We start from the raw sequence: 17,847 nt of genomic DNA, 5'->3' as shown, positions 1-17,847 counted from the left end.
AGATGTCAAGAGGATGTGAATTAGGCCAATTCTAAAAATCTTTGCAATAATTAAACCCTACACTTAGCCCACTTCACCCCTTATGCCTAGAAAGTAATTCTAATGATCTACCGTAAAAAAAATTAAGCACCCTAAGTTCTAATCCTACTCTAAGAATGTAAAGACAAGAATTGAATTGCTCAAAAGTAAATGCTCAAAATAAAGAGAGGAGAAGAAACACGGCGATGTTTTACCGAGGTATCGGAGAGTCGCCACTCACCATTAGTCCTCGTTGGAGCACCCACGCAAGGGTGTAGCTCCCCCTTGATCCGCGCAATGATCAAGTGCTCTCTACGGGTTGATTCTTCGACACTCCATTCGCGGTGAATCACCCACAATCGCTCATAATTTGAGTTGGGTCATCCACAAGCTCCATCGGATGATCACCAAACTCCCAATCACCACCAAGCCATCTAGGTGATGGCGATCACCAAGAGTAACAAGCAAGAGCTCTCACTTGACCACAACAAGCCTAATAAAAAGGGTGGATGCACACTTGCTACTCTCTGTTTACTAATGAGGCCTTAATCTTAGATTCTTAAATCTCAATCATCTCACTAGGCTCCTGCTCTCCTTGGCACTCTCAATGGTGTTTCTTAGCTATTGAAATAGGCAAGAGTACTCTCTTGAATGAATAGAGGAAGTATTTATACCCCATCATTCAAAACGAACCATTATGTGTCCTGAATTAGCATTCTGTGGGGTGACCGGACGCTACGGTCAAGGTGACCGGACGCTCCAGTCAGTTCTCTCCGCTACTGAGTCGTTAAGTTGTGAGCGGACTTTGACCTGCGTCCGGTCACAAAAACTGCTCTCTGAAACCTTACTGATGTTGACCGGACTCTAGCACCCAACGTCCGGTCACATTTCACTCAGCGTCCGGTCGCATCCAGACGACTTCACTTGATCAAATGAACTGACCGGACTCTGCTGCCAGCATCCGATCACACCGGGACCAGCGTCCGTGTCGACAAAATATGATCGGTAGTCTACCTAGGGGTATGCCCAAGGTAGTAGATTGTCGGCAGACAGATGCGCAAACTACAAATAAGATGGTGACGTAAGACATACACGAGGTTTTATCCAGGTTCGGCCGCCGTAAAGGCGTAATACCTACGTCCTGCGTCTGATTGTATTGCTATATGCCAATGACAGATGTTTTTTAGAGGGGTCCCTTGCCCGCCTTATATAGTCCAGGGGGCAGGGTTACAGATCTAGAAACTAATCCTAGTCAGTTACAATTGTCATAGGTGGCCGGATAAGGATTCCTATTCTAACCGACTAGGATCTTGCTTGACCTCCAAATCTGCCTTGATTCCTTGCGCGGGATTTCGAACAGATCGCCCGGACCGCGCGTCGTCTTCTAGTGGGCCAGACCTCCTGATCCGGGCCGACCCAAGCCTAGCCATAAGGGTATAGGGGTTAATACCCCCACAGCTAGTCCCCAAGCACCATGTATTATGCTGCGACACGCCGTTCGATCTCCTTCAACTAATACAATCCGTCGTAATGTCATCTCGAATGTGCTAGAATTCTGGTCAGAACAGAGAGCAGTGGACCACGATTATAGCCGAACATTCCGGTTGTCCGAAGAATGCATGGTGCTCTAAAGAAAAAAAGAAAAAGATTTCTTTACTTATCAAGTGTGCCCACTTGTATTTCTGAAAAGAAATGTAAGTGACCCTTGGACAATAGTAGTTCTGGCGAACAGTCAGAGCGTAGGGGTCGATAAAATAAGCACATTCACCGCAAGGTGAAGTGTGCCCACTTAGTCCCTGAGCCTGGTAGTAGGTGACATAGACACGTGGTGCCAGTATCTAAAAAGAATTTCCACTGAAGTTAAGAATCCAATCGTCGTACAAGCAATACGAGATGCACCGGCAGGTGCATCGTACAGATGTAGTCCCCGAGCTTGCTGGAAGGCGAAATATAAGCCTTGTAGCAAGGTCTAAATAAATGCCTCTCGACTGTATGTGAGTACAAATCACATGTAGCCGAGGAGAGCGGTCTCCGAGCAGTGGTCGGAACAGTTCCCGAGCACGATAGTGGTCAGAAAAGTCCTCGAGCATGGTAGTGGTCGGAACAGTCCCCGAGCACGGTAGTGGTCTGGACAGTCCCCGACACAGGTAGTGGTCTAGACAGTCCTCGAGCACGAGAGGTGCGGTGAAAAACCAAATACCACTTGTACTATTATTTTGTGTATTTATTTACTTACTTGCTCTGTCAAGTCCAATCTGACACGTCTGGTCAAAAAAGTAGACGGGTATAGCACGTCATACTGCCTTCTTGTCCTTTCGAGCAAACAGTTACGTGGCACCTGTTAGTAGGTGCGTCAGCATGGGCCCTCTCACACTGGTAACGAAGAGGCGCATACACTGATAACGAAGTGGCGCATATATTGGCATAGATCTCGAGGTTGTGAAAACAACCGTCTGCGGCGCGTGCGCACGTCTTCCAAGAATCTCGGGCAGACAAAACAGCAAAACTCTTGGTTAAATACAGTATAGAATAGGTAAGTTACTTTTTACTGAACCCCATTACCTTTCGCCGCCGTAGCCTTCTTCTTCCTCTTGCCAACCCTAATACCTCGAAAATCACCACCAATCAATCCTCCACCATTTCCTTGTTCATCAGCAAGGCCGAATTCATGGTGAAAAGTGACGCCCAGAAGAAAGCAGGAGTCATGGCGAAGGAGTGGTGGAAATCGAGAAGCAACGAGCAGACCATTGAAGACCTCGTCACCATGGGAGTACTCCACAACAAGGAACTCATAGGATGGCATGCGCCAGAGGGTGAGGGGTACCCCGATCCACAACCAGGTGAGATCGTGGTTTTCGAAGACTTCGTTAAGCGGGGTTTTGGGGTTCCCGTACACCCTTTCCTTCAGGGGCTTTGTCTGTACTACGATATTGGGATTTGCAATCTACATCCCAACTTGATCCTCCTTGTCGCCACCTTCATTCATCTTTGCGAAGCATATGGCGGCTTCCAGCCCCATTTCGATTTTTTCGCCATCTTTTCTGTCTGCGGAAGAAAGGAAGCAGCGGCTCAAAGATAGCCGGAGGTGTGTACCTCAACCTCCATGATGGGATGAAAGCCCAGTACCTGCACTACCCATGGAACACGTCGCTTGACGACTGGTACAAGAAGTGGTTCTACATCCACGAAGAGCCGAACACGATCACACTGTGTGACATGGGGTTCATTCCGGAGAAGAGGACAAGCTGGTCGGAGAAGCCCGAACACCTAGAACAGATTCTAGAAATATTTGGGATGATCCCGTGGAAGAAACTGGACGGTCCGAGCGTGGTCGGGAGCTTCATCAGCCGGCGGATCTAGCCCTGCCAGAGGAGGGTTCATCCTGGCTATGAGTACCAAGGCAGCGCAGACCCGATGAGGACGAGGCAGGAGGCGCTTGACAAGACCAAAGTTAGAGCCAGAATTGGAGAGCTATTTAACTTAGCTGATCCAAATTATGTTAGATTGAGTGAGATCGAGCACGCCTTCAAGCTCGCCCGACCTCCCCCAAAGGTAACTCATCTTGCCTTGTACCGGTAGTCTTATATCGTAGTAGAAACTTACTCTGTTATCTCCTACTTGTTTCCCAGATTAAATGGTCGGGATAGAGCGACAGTGTTTGTGTCGCCACCCCCTGGTGTAGATTGGCCGCAAGTTGCTGACCCAACCACCCAGACCAGCGTCGGGGTCGAGGACGTCGAATGGGCCATGCTCGGAGTTGGAGAGGAGGCAGCGGCCAAAGCTGCTGGTAAGCGGCCGGCGGCCAGCAAGCGTCATCAGGCGATCTTTACTTTGTTGGATGATGACACAGAGGAGGCAAACATCTTCTGACTCATCCCTCGAAAGAGGAGAAGGCAACTGGAGTCGATGGAGCAGGGTGGCTCCTTTGTGCCGATGGAACCTACATCGCCGACCACTGCAGCGCGAAGGACAAGCGGCGGAACGGTCGAGCACCAAGGCCTAGCGACGGTGCTGGATGTAGAGGGAGACCAGGTGTCACCCGCACAGCACGTGGAGCAGGCACGGCCAAAGAGATGCACCTTCGCCACATCATTCTGCGCCTCCAATATGTAAGTATTTGTAACCTTGCTATAAGATAGCAATTTGTATTGAATATGGCTGCCTTCTGAACTTATCTCGGATGTACTAGTTCGGCGTCCACCGAAAGTCCATACCAGCTAGCTAGAAGTTTCGTGGCTCCACCAATAAATTTAGAACAGACTGCCCAACAGCCGGTCACCGAGGAAGCCATATCAGAAGATCCATCGTTACCTCAGCAAGGGAGCAGTCACACAACAGTCCTCGAGCAGGTGGTCGAGGTACCGATTGAACCGGGCATGAATTCTCCGAGCACTCGACCTACTGAGGGCAATACTTCGACATCGAGGGTGACGGAGCAAACCGAGGAGCAACAACCGAAGGTGAGAGCACAGCCCACATTCACCGACACTGAAGACCGTGGGAAGGCCTTGGTGATCGCAGAAGCTGCTAACACCGGATCGACACCAACACCCAAAAATGAGCCTGAAGAGGATGAAGTGGAGGAGGTCCTAGGTCGTCCACAGGACAAGCGACAACACGTGTATGTGTCGCGTTGGTAGAATGACCAATGGGTTGTTCACGAGTAAATCCTAGAGGTTGAAGAGACCAAAAAAGTTGAATGAGCGGCGAAACGACTGGTGACGGAGGTCCAGGTATGCTTTGCTTCACCACTTGATCTTGTTGTCTAGTCAAACTTTCCTACTTAGCTTTTTGCACATAGGACTTAATGAAGACCGCAAGGTACCGTAAGAAATGCTTCGACCAGATCGAGGGGATCACTACAAGCAATAAAGAGCTAACGGTGGAAGTGGAACGCTTACGCCACCGACTTGAAGCCGCCAACCATGAGAGGATGGAGCAAGAGTCCCAGAAGAAGAACCTGGTCGTCCAGCTCAGTAACAAAGAGCATGAAAGAACAAGTAAGTAGTCACTTTATCACAATGAGTGCATGACAAGTGTTGTTGCGTTGTTGGTAGTAACAGCTGTAGTGCAGGCTTAGAAGCCGAAGTGGTCCGTCTCCGAGAGGAGAACAGTCGTGCGGTCATGGAGTGTGACCGCCTAAAGGAGGACAACAGAAAACTGACGCACGACCAGTCGTAGCTCTAGGACCACACGACCAAGATGAAAGAGGAACTAAAAAGTAAGTTCTCCAAACCCCTTTGCTTACTTTTGTTGGCCGCCTTATCTTGTCGTGGTATGACGTTTTAATAGCTTGTGTGGTTTCCAGTTTTAAAAGTCAATGCCAAGAAGCATCTGGAGGCCGTGATAAAAGACTGTGACAGCTGGAAGGCGCAGTGTCAAGAGATCATCAAGGATCGGGATGCATGGAAAAACCGGTGCTAGGAGGTGGCAATGGGCATTTTGCCGGTCCTTAACCTCATCGATCTAGCGCTTACAGAGGACGTGCCAAGGACGCCACAACTTGGACTAGTTGAGAGATGCCGAAAGGCATGGGGATGGTTCCAGGAGTTCATGAAGGAGGCGGGTGAGTACAAAGGCGCACATGTGCTAAGCATGGTACGTGCTCACTACCCCTTGATCGATCTCAAGTGCCTGGAGGCTGGATACCCGAAGGAGGTAGATCCAGACAAGGCTGAGGAGCTTCGAATGGCCTACCTAGATTTGTCGACAAAAATAATTGGTGACATTAACCTATGTGGAGGTGGGACAGCACCAGTACAGGGTACGCCATCAACAAGTCAGCTAGAAGGATCGTCATTTTTGAGCCAACCAGCGAAGCATGTGGTCTCGACCAACTAGGCATCGGCGGGGCCATCTTCTTCAGCTCGACTAGTACAAGAGTCCCCAAGACTCGAGCACGATGTCAGGCCCAGCGAGCAGCAAGTGCCGCGTGCCCCGACCAGCCAATAGTATAGGCTATAGCTGTAGAAGAAGATGTAGTTGTGTTATTGTAAACTTGGACCTTTTCAGGCAAGCTTGTAATAACGTAACTATATATCTGCATAAGCTTGTTTGTTTTGTAGAAAACGTATTTAAGCTTGGATCTCGTGTTGGTGTAACTAAGTGAGAATATGTTAGCATTCTGTTTAGTTGTACCAGTTTAGTCGACACGTCATCCTGAAAGGTTTGTACGGCCCTGGTTTGTCTTGTGGTCGGAGTGTGAGGTGCGTAGCCTGTGCACATGTAGACGCACACAAGTCAAACCAGAGTGGACCTACCGATCACCCGTAGCGTAGAGAGCAGATCCCATGCACGCGTTGGGAGGAATCGGAGACAGGGCCTGCTCTGAAAACCCAGAAAGGAATGGTGGTTGGTTTTGACTGGTTGAGTTAGAATAACAATAGACTTCGAAGTGACACATTAGAGTGGTCGGAGAAATCATAATGGCTTTATTGAATTAAATCGAAAGTACAAGAGGAGTACATATCTTAGTAGTTAAGCATAGAAACGCCTAAGCTTGTCAATGTGCCATGAATTGGGTACGTCTGTACCGTCTAGGTGAGCGAACCTGTAAGACGTTGGTCGTGTAAACTCCTTGATCATGAAGGGCCCTTCCCATGGAGTTGCGAGTTTGTGGACACCAGCCTGATTCGTCTTCCACTTCAGGACTAGGTCCCCAACCACGAAGAACCACTCCTTAACGTTCTTGTTGTAGTACCTATGCAAAACAGCAAGGTATTTGGCTGTACGTACGCAAGAATCGAGCCGTTTCTCTTCTGCACTATTCACTTCTAGCTCCCGCACTTCATTGGCCTTGTCTTTGTTGAAGTTCTCTACCCGTGCTGATCTGAAGGCTATATCTGCTGAGAGCACTGCCGCGGCGCCGTAAACCATAAAGTATGGTGATACGCCGGTATTGTGACTAGGCTGGGTTCTGAGGCCCCAGACCATGGCTGGTAACTCTTTGAGCCATCTTCCGGTAGCTTTGTCGTTTTCTCTGTACATCCTCTTCTTAAGTGCATCCAGGATCATACCATTTGCCTGCTTGACCTGTCCATTAGCTCTAGGGTGCGCCACCGAGACGTATTTTACTACTATGCTCCTTTCATCGCAGAAGTTCCAAAACGCGTTCCCGATGAACTAAGTACCTAGATCAGTGATGATGTTGTTAGGTATGCCAAAGCGGTGGATGACCTGGTCGATGAACGTCACAGCCTTTTCTGAAGATGCCTATACTAGAGGCATGTACTCTATCCACTTAGAAAATTTGTCGATCAGCACAAAGACACATGTAAATTTCCCAGGAGCCAGCTTGAAGGGCCCGATCATATCTAGTCCCCAGCATGCGAAGGGCCAAGAGGCTGGTATTGTCTGAATCTCGTGTGCTGGTACGTGGATTCTCTTGGTGAAGAACTAACAACCTTCACAATAGTAGACTAGCTTCTCTGCATCGACTACGGCTGACGGCCAATAGAACCCTACTCAGAAAGCCTTGCCAACCAGCGTTCTCGAGGCCACGTGGTTGCCGCATGAACCAGAGTGGATTTGGTCCAGGAGATGTTCGCCATCCTCCTGGGTTATACACTTCATCAAGATTTCCTCCTTTGCGTTCTTGCGCCACAATTTGCCATCGACGAGCAGATACTGCCTACTGCGACGCATTAGGCATTTGTTTTCTGTCCGATTGGTGTAACCACTACCGTCTGTTAGGTACTTGATGAAAGGTACTCTCCAATCAGGCTTCTTAGTGGTCGGAGGTGGTTCGACGGTGTTTGACGCTGGAACTGTAGCCACCAAAAGCTGGTCTAGAGGCTTGTCGACCGTGGGATCTTCCTCTTCAATGGAAGGCATGAGCAGGTCTTGAACAAATATGCCATGTGGGACTTTAGCTCGGGATGATCCTAACTTTGACAGCGCATCTGCTACTTGATTTTTGTCCTAGACCACATGTGTGTACTCGATGCCATAGAACTTGCCTTCCACCTTTCTGATCGATTTGCAGTATGCATCCATCTTTTCGCTAGTCGTATCCCAGTCCTTGTTGAGTTGGTTGATGACCAAAGCCGAGTCTCCGTAGACATAGAGACGTTTGACACCGAGCTTGACCGCAATGCATAGACCATGTAGGCATGCTTCGTACTCGGCGGCGTTATTAGACGCCGGGAAATAAATCCTAAGGACGTATCGGAGCTGCTCCTTGGATGGTGACACGAAAAGGACTCCTGCTCCTGTGCCATCGATGTTGAGAGAGCCGTCGAAGTACATCGTCCAATACTCATTGAGCCCCTGAGAGGCAGGTGTGCTTATGTCTGTCCACTCGATGATGAAATCGACAAGTGCCTGAGACTTTATTGTAGTACGGCTTGCAAATTCCAAGGAGAAAGGGCATAGCTCCATTGCCCATTTGACGATGCACCCATTCGCATCCTTGTTGCGAATGATGTCTCCCAGAGGGTACTCGGTCATGACCACCACATGATATCCATCGAAGTAATGTTTCAACTTTCGGGATGTTATCAATATGGCGTAGATCAGTTTCTGGATCTGTGGGTACCTAGTCTTGGATTCATTGAGTACCTCACTGATGAAATAGATTGGTCGCTGTACCTTATAGACGTGGCCAGGCTCGTCGCGCTCGACCACCATGGCAGTGGAGACCACTTGATTAGTTGTCGCAATGTAAAGTAGGAGAGTTTCATCTTCTCTGGGAGCAGTGAGGACTGGAGGTGATGTAAGGTATTGTTTCAGCTGTGTGAAGGCAGCGTCTGCTTCCTCCGACCACTCAAACTTCTCGGATGCTTTGAGCAGCTTAAAAAATGGTAGTCCTTTTTTGCCTAATCTTGATATGAAACGACTGAGGGCAGCCATGCATCCGGTAAGCTTCTGAACATCCTTCACCTTTTTGGGCGGCTTCATGTCCAAGATAGCTTTGACTTTCTCTGGGTTAGGGCGTATGCCGTCGTGACTGACGACGTTGCCAAGTAGTATTCCAGAAGGAACACCAAAGATGCACTTCTTTGGGTTTAATTTCCATTGGAATGTATTAAGGGATGCAAAGGTACGTTCCAGGTTGTCAACAAGGGTATATGCTTCCTTGGTTTTGACAACTGCGTCATCAACGTAAGCCTCGACAAGGTTGTCTTTTATCTCGTCTTTGAGGCAGGCCTATATGGCGCATTGGTAGGTAGCCCCGGCGTTCTTGAGCCCGAACGACATGGCTGTGTAGCAGTAGGCGCCGAAAGGCGTGATGAAGGATGTCTTGATCTGGTCATCTTTTTTGAGAGCGATCTGGTGATAACCAGAGTAGCAATCGAGAAAGGAAAGCAGCTCGCAACCGGCAGTTGAATCTACGACCTCATCTATGTGAGGTAAGCCAAAGGGGTCTTTAGGGCAGTGTTTGTTGAGATCAGTGTAATCAACGCACATTCTATATTCATTATTCTTTTTGCATACAAGAACCGGGTTGGCTAACCACTCCGGATAATACACTTCTTTGATAAATCCGGCTGCCAAAAGTCATGTAACTTCTACCCTAATCGCCTCCTTTTTGTCGCGAGCGAACCATCGTAGCTTCTGCTTGATAGGTTTGGCCTTGCCGTCGACATTTAAGGAGTGCTCGATCAAGTTCTGAGGTACACCAGGCATGTCAGCAGGTTTCCATGCGAACACACTCATGTTGCTCCTCAAGAACCTGATGAGCGCGTCTTCCTATTTAGGATCCAGGTTGGCCCCGATAAGGGCCGTTTTGCTGGGATCACCATTGACCAGCTGGATCGCCTTGTGCTCTTTGGACTTGATGTTCTTGCATGGAGCCTCGAGCTCTAGGATCTCCAAGTGGTCGGCTGATGTCTTCTTGGCGTCGAGCATGGTCTCAGCCATGTGAATAGAGAGGTTGTGAGCCTTTGCTATTTTGAAGCTATCGTCCTCATAGGTATAAGCTGCGTATACGTTGCCCCTAAGAGTTAGAACCCCTTTTTCTATAGGCATCTTGAGCACCAAATACCTGTAGTGAGGTATGGCCATGAATTTGGTGAGCGATGGTCGACCAAGGATAGCATGGTAGGTGCCGTCGAAGTCAGCGACCACGAAGTTGACGTAGTCAGTGCGGAAGTGGTCCAGGGTACCAAACTGCACAGGTAGCGTGATCTATCTAAGAGGTGTAGAGCTCTGTCCAGGGAGGACACCCCAGAACTGTGCCTCGTATGGTTTGAGATCCGCCTGGGTTATCTTCAGGGCTGGCAGACTGTTCTTGAACAGTATATCGATGGAACTGCCGCTGTCAATCAGCACTCTATCGAACTAAACCTTGTTGATACAAGGATCGAGGACCAGGGGAAAACATCCTGGCTCAGGTATTGCAGCCCATTGGTCCTTTCTGCTGAAGGAGATCTCATGGTGAGACCAAGGAGGGAGCCGCGGATCGGCGATGAGGTTGTCGGTGTTGGCCACGTTCAAGCAGGCATGGGCGAGCAGCTTATGTTCTTGTTTGGTCTCGATGGACACTTTAACTCCAATGATGGTGTGGACACGATCGGTTGGCTTGATGTACTTGTGATGGGGATCTGCGTCTTCATCATCGTTGTCCTCGTTGCGCTGTTCCCCTGCGTTGTTAGGCTTGTCAGACGTATCCGGAGCCTGTTGACGCGTGTAGATAGACTTGAGAACATGGCAATTCTCCATGGTATGGTTTGACTTGGGGTGGAGCTGACAGGATCCTTTCAATGCTTTGGCATAGTCTTCTTCATAGTTTTGACGCCCGCCACCTTTCTTAACGGTGTTGACCTCACCGTCGTCTTCCAGAGCACGCTTGCCCCTATAATCATCACGGCGATTATGCCGTTGATTACGCTGGTCACGGTGGTCACGAGGGTTGATGCGCTGGTTGTGGCGATCAAAATTGTGGTTCCGACCACGGTTGCCGCGGTAGTCGTCGCGGTGTGGGGGGGTGGTCGGAGCGTGGAACCCTTGCTGCTTCTTCGATGATTATCTTTTTAGCATCGTCGGCATCCGCATATTTCTTGGTAGTGGCCAGGAGCGCTGTGACTGATTCAGGTCTCTTGCAGAGGAGCTTGTCCCGTAGGGCATCGTGAAAGCGGAGACCAGTGATGAAAGCCTCAATTGCCTCGTTGTCGGAGATTGACGGGACCTTGATGCGCATCTCCGAGAAATGCCGGATGTACTCGCGTAGTGGCTCATCTTTCCGGTCTCGAATCCACTGCAGATCATATTTGTTGCTAGGTTGCTCGCAAGTAGCAATGAAGTTGTCGATGAAAGCTTGCTTGAGCTCTTGCCAAGAATCAAAGTAGTTTGCTAGCAAGCTGACCAGCCATTGGTGACCTGCATGGCCGACAACGACTGGGAAGTAGTTAGACATGATGTGCTCGTCAGCCATGGCTGATCTGCATGCGGTTTCGTAGAGCATGACCCATAATTCGGGGTTCTCCTTGCCGTCGTACTTCTGAAGTTTTTCGAGTTTCAAGTTCTTGGGCCATATGACTTCGCGAAGGTGTGGAGTAAACTGCTTCAAACCCAGAGGGCCATGGGTAGTATCATATTCCATACAGCGATAGCTTTCGTGGGATGCACGATCGTTGGCTCTTTGGTTAATGCGATCGTGTTCTCCGAGGTAATGGCGGAGATCGTTATTGCCATCACAGCGATCCCGGTTGCCACCCTGATTAACCCTGCGACCGTGGTTATCGTGGCGATTATTGTGGTTGTCTCAGCGGTTGTCGTCCTGGTAGTCACGACGGTTGTCATCCCGACGGCGGTTGTCGTCCCGACCACCATCATGGCCACCGTTTCCGCCTTGATGATTGTCTAATGGGTCATTGTTGCACGAGCCATGTTGGTTGGGTGGCTGTGAGCGACTTGAATACTGGCGGCTGTGGCTTGATTCGACTGAGACGGATGGAGCCCGGGCTTGATTTACAATCTCTGCAGTCTGGGCCATAGCAGCCGTCAGGTAAGCTTGTATATCATCATGAACTGCCTGAATTTCCAGGGTATTGGGTAGTCGTTGCATTGTTGCCATAGCGACAGCTACGTTGGCACTTGGGGTCCTGAAGACCTGCTTGTCCCCCACCCTGTCAATGGCATTATTAAGGTCACGTGGCTGGACCCTTATGCGTTGGGCCTCCTCTTCTGCCTCGGCTTCGATTTGTCGGCGATTAAACCGTTCAATATTGCATGCTTCGCGTGCTAGCCTTTCTTGTTCTATTTTGTCGACTGCCGGTGGTTCATCATTGTTGACAACATTGATCAAGTCCCCTCGCCTTGGTGGGAAAGATGGGAATCGTGGGAACCCCGAGGTGTGGTCTGGGATATCCAGATCGTACTCAACGCCTTCATCACCATGGTGCTGGAGCTCGGTGTGGACAGAGGCTTTAGATGCGATGCCAGACGAGGAGCTTGAGCCACCCTCTTGAACTGTGTGGATGGATCCTTCCTGATAATCCTCAATCCGAACCATGTTGACAAAGTTGCGCAGGCCATAGGGCTAGGCCTGGTAGTTCTTCATTAGGGCTTCGTACTCAGAGAGCCGGAGACCCATCACGGGGGCTGGCCGGTGATGAACGGAGCACCCTTCAGGAGTAGATGTGACCACGAGATCCATACTGAGTCATGCAGGACGACTGGCCCGAGCTAGTCGGGTAGATCTGTTGTGGGTAGTAGTTACCTGCTCATTAGGTTGACTTTGAATCGAACTTACCCGAGCTAGGGTTTCAGCAAGTTTGGTGCCGACCCGATCGATGGAGTCGAGCAAGTCGGTGTTGTCGATCTGCCTCCCTTTGTAGCGAGGAAGCGGACGACGGGTTGTCGGCATGGCTGAAGATGATGCAGGCGTGGCCGGAGCTAGATCCACCATGGTCGGAGCCGTAGCTGATGCAGGTGAAGCAGTGGTCGATGCAGATTGAATCCACGCCTCCTCCGTGGTCATGGTGATGAAGTCGTCGGAGTCGGTGGTCCAGGTGATCTGGCTGATGGTGAACATGGGGCCGTTTGGCGTAGCCATGGAACCAAGGATGATGACCATCTTGTTCGCTTGGAGAGCAGTACGCACACCCCCTACTTGGCGCACCACTATCGACAAAATATGGTCGGTAGTCTACCTAGGGGTATGCCCAAGGTAGTAGATTGTTGGCAGACAGATGCGCAAACTACAAACAAGATGGTGATGCAAGACAGACACGAGGTTTTATCCAGGTTCGGCCGCCGTAAAGGTGTAATACCTACGTCCTACGTCTGATTGTATTGCTGTATGCCAATGAGACATGTTTTTAGAGGGGTCCCCTGCCCGCCTTATATAGTCCGGGGGTAGGGTTACAGATCTGGAAACTAATCCTAGCCAGTTACAATTGCCATAGGTGGCTAGATAAGGATTCCTATTCTTACCGACCAGGATCTTGCTTGACCTCCAAATCTGCCTTGATTCCTTGCGTGGGATTCCGAACAGATCGGTCAGACCATGCGTCGTCTTCTAGTGGGCCAAACCTCCTGATCCGAGCCAGCCTAAGCCTAGCCATAAGGGTATAGGGGTTAATACCCCCACAGTTCGGTCAACATTTGACCTTCCATTCACTTCCAAATCGAAATCATATGTGAATGAAGTTTTCTCCAATTGATCTAAGGGCTACTTCGAAGCTACTTAGTGCTAGATTTGACAAGTGTGCACCACATCTAACCCACTAGACTCACCTAGGTCAAGCTACTAGTCCATACCCCCCTTAATAGTATGGCCAAAGGAAAAAAAACAAAGTCCTAAACTACTCTAAGTGTCTCTTCAATACCAAACGACACTTAGAACTAGTCCATCCTTAACCTTGTCGTCCATCCTTTGAAAACATAAATGATTTTCATCATAGGGGCATGACAACCATGATTGCCCAATCAATTGCCATTACCATGACCTAACTTAATTGCATCTACAAAACACACGTTAGTCATAGTAATCTCGTATTATCATTAATCACCGAAACCTAACTAGGGACCTAGATGCTTTCAATCTTCCCCTTTTTGGTGATTGATGACAATACAACCTCGAGTATGTAAAAGAGATAAGGTTTTCAACATGCTTGGTTCATATAAGCTTTTGACAGTAAGAACAAAAGAGTTAGGCAAGCTTATTTGACCCAAACCAACATTATGTACTCAATAGATATGAAATAAGCATGAGTACAAGAAATAAAGCTCATTTGTATCGGAGTAAAATGCGGAAGCAAAGCAAATGAGTATAACCAAGTGACATGACATATATAACGATCAAAGTAGAGAGCACACATGTCACATATCACATAAATATCATGATCACATAAATATCACGATCACACATATGTAGTTCAATGCATGAAAGTAAACATGAATGCATAATAATGTATCACACATAAAAAGTCAAATATAATAAATAAGCTCCCCCTAGATAAATCACTCCCCCTAAGTCTATCATACTTGATCCCTCTCCCCCTTTGGTGTCAAACACCAAACCTAAGGGTCGATCGGCGGGGCTGGAGCAAACGAGACGGGCGCTGAGTCACGGTGAGCGATCTGAAACCAGGTAGCATCGTCATCTAATCCTAAGCTCTAAGCAGTCTGACCCTCTATCGCTGGAAGTGACGCTGAAGCCGTTTGGGTCAGATTTGGAACTGGTGTGACCTGTGACTCTGTAGATATGACTATAGCAGGTGGCTCTAATGATGCAATTGATGATGGGAGCATCTCTGTAGTCCTAGTGATAGGAGCAATTGTGGAATGACCAGGGACATGTAGCTCTGGTGGTGTAGGCTGCCCTATCAACTCACTGAATATAGCACCAAGGCTCCTAGAAACTGGGGTGTCTATCACAAGCATCGATGAACTCTAAGCCGGTGTGAAGCCCGTATGTAGAGGTGTGAAGGAAAGACCCTAGGCTGGCACTGGCGAAGCAAACCACTGGACACCTGCTCTATAGGTGAGGCAAACATGGTAGCTGGCTATCCCTGACTCTAAAGCCCACTTGGCTAAAAACCTAGAGTCACTGTAGTGGTGGCAGGCTGGCCGAGCTAAGGTGTAAGCTGTGGCGGTGGAGCCCCAATTACAGAGATGACATGCTGCATGAATCCAAGTAATTGCTGTTGCATGGCCTGCTGCTGCTACTAGATAGCCTACTGCTATCGCTGGAACTCATCCTGTCTAGCCTGAACCTGTGCTAGAGCAGTTGCGGTCTTCTGGACCTGGCGAGCCTGATCCTACCTCATCCGCTCAAGTATAGCAAGAAGAGCAGGGTCTGTCTGTGGTGCCTGTGGAGCTAAGCTAGAGCCACTGGCCTCACCGTTATGTCATTGTGGAGGCATTTGAGGGATATCCTAGTAGTCATCATTTGAACTGTCACTAGGGTCGCTCTCGAACATACCCTCCTGCTGTGCCTCTAGCTCCTCCTCCTCTATCGCTGCGATGCCCCTGATAATCTCATACTACTAGGCTACAGACTCTGGCACCTCTAGGTGATGGCTTGGCTGGCTAGGTGTCCTCACTCTGCTATGACGGAGCATCTAGGTCATGTTATATGCAGGGAACTCAGTAGTAGCACCAGAATACACTGCCAACATCTCAGGAGACCTCACTATGACTACCTTGTGAATCAAAAAGTGATCCAGTGAGCATATGACAGCTGCCTATGACCTCTGAATCCCTATGCAAGTGTATCCTCCATCTCAGAAAGAATGACATCTCATATATCAAATATTGTCTGCTGGATCAAGGAGTTCAGTAGCCATAGCTGAATGTGAGTCAATCCCTTGTGATATCCCATCCTCGATAGCAGGGTCCTCCTCATGATGGCATCAAGTAGTCTAGCTGTAGGAGTAAGATCTCTGGGTGTCCTACTTGACCCCTCGCCGAATGGCTCTATGAAGCAAGGTCGGATGAGATCTATGGGAGGCACAAGACCACCGTGAGGGCATCTAGGAGGCTCTGTGTGTCCATAGCAAACCTCGTGAAGGTGGATGGGTGACTCCTGTAACCTGAGGATCTCTCTAACCCTAAAGCTCATCAGCCTGTAGTTATGGCCTCTAAATACAAAGTGTATGAACCTGTGAACTAGGTCAATCCAAAGTGTAGCGTAGAACTCACGGATCTAAGATGGAACATATCTGTCTGTCCATCCAAGTAAGTTTGTCAGCCTTGGCAAGTAAGAGAGATAAGGGCGGATCTGCTCTCTAGCTATTGCTACAATGGCCTCAATGGAACAAACCCTTTGTGATCTAAAAGCCACACCACTATTCAGATAAGCATTGTAGAAGTCCTCCTGCAGTGGTGTATAGAAACCCTCTGAAGCACGCTTATCCCTCCTCAGTGGGAACCAGTCCTCGAACTGCATGAACCTGAGCTGCTGCACTTGCTTGGCCATGACAGCCCTCAAGTCTAGGTGAGTCACTAGAGGTGGACCCTCAGGTCTAGGAGGTAGATGAGAACCCCTCCTCTGTGTCTCTGGCCTCGGAGTCACCTGGGTGCGAGTACGACTAGAGCGGCGTAACTATGGCTGAGGTGCCTGCTCTGTCTCCTCAGTCTGCTCTACCTCCTAAGTCTGCTCTGTCTACTCTGCTAGCTGAGCCTACTAATGTGGCTCTCCCTAAGGCTGACTCTCCTTCAAAATGACACGCCGTCCCTCAAGCATGATAGTCCTAGCTTGACTACTAGGACAAGGCTCTACCGCCTTGATGACGGCCCTCTGTGCTGGTGAGAGCCGATCTGCGATTACAACACCACTCTATAAACCTCCTCTCTCTACATGCTCTATGATGGCTGTTACTATTGCTGCTCTTGTTGTATCAGCATATGCAAACTTCTGCTTCTTCGATGTAGTCTTCTTTGTCCCCTTGCCTTTCACCTCAGCAGGCAAGCGAGGCGGAGGCCTCGGATCCTCATCACCTGGACCACCTTCGGCGTTCTTGACATGTGCCATTGCTAGAGCTGAAAAGAACAACTACCACTAACAAGAATCAACTGCCAACTATCACTTCCGAGGCTTGGCCTCGATCCGTACTCGCGAGCTTGGCCCCAAGTTATCTGACAACTGCCAAAGTAACATCAAACACACTGACTCGCTACATGATAGAATAGATCAGATATATAAATAATTACAATATTCATCTAGAGATACAAAACCCTAAGAAGCAAGCAATAGATGCGAAATTATAGGCGATGGCTTGCTACCTAACAAACTGGTGAACCAAAGAGTAAGGAACGGATCACAGAGAACCACTGGGTCTGCAATTGAATGTCTAGGGTTAGGGTTTGAAGAAGTGCGGCGGCCTAGCAATGCAATGTAGGCACGGACATGAGGATGGCAACTGGATCTCCAGTGTGGAGCACAACAATGGCGGCACTGGAGATGCAGGCGGCATTGCTAGGCACGACGGCGTGGAGCAGTGTGATAGGGATGGCACAGGCAATGATGTGGGAGTGTTGCGGGTGGCTCTGGAGCGGTGCAGGCATAGGACAATAGCATTGTGGCGTGGGCACGACGATGCAGGATGTGACGCGGCAAACAGCGGCTAGGGCACGGGAGCACGGTGCGGGTGAGGATGGTGAAGTCGGCACGGGTGTGACGATGGATTAGGTCAAGGCGCAATGCGGCTCGCCGTAGGATTATATGGTGGCCCCCTGTGACATAAGAGAAAAGGAAACGAAATAGAGTATGGAACCCGCACGATTTTCTACTAACCGAATGCTCCGGTGGCAACGACCGGACGCTGCCACCTAGATTCCGGTCGACAATAGAGAGGTCCAAAACCTCCCAAGTTGCGACTGGACACGTCCTATCACCACTGACTAGACATAGCCAGAATCTGTTCGGTCCTTAGATCTTCT

The sequence above is a fragment of the Miscanthus floridulus genome, chromosome 10 (genome assembly GCF_019320115.1).
Source record: "Miscanthus floridulus cultivar M001 chromosome 10, ASM1932011v1, whole genome shotgun sequence".
NCBI classification, from domain to species: domain Eukaryota; kingdom Viridiplantae; phylum Streptophyta; class Magnoliopsida; order Poales; family Poaceae; genus Miscanthus; species Miscanthus floridulus.
The sequence above is the reverse complement of the archived record's forward strand: the minus strand, read 5'-3'. Positions refer to the sequence as shown.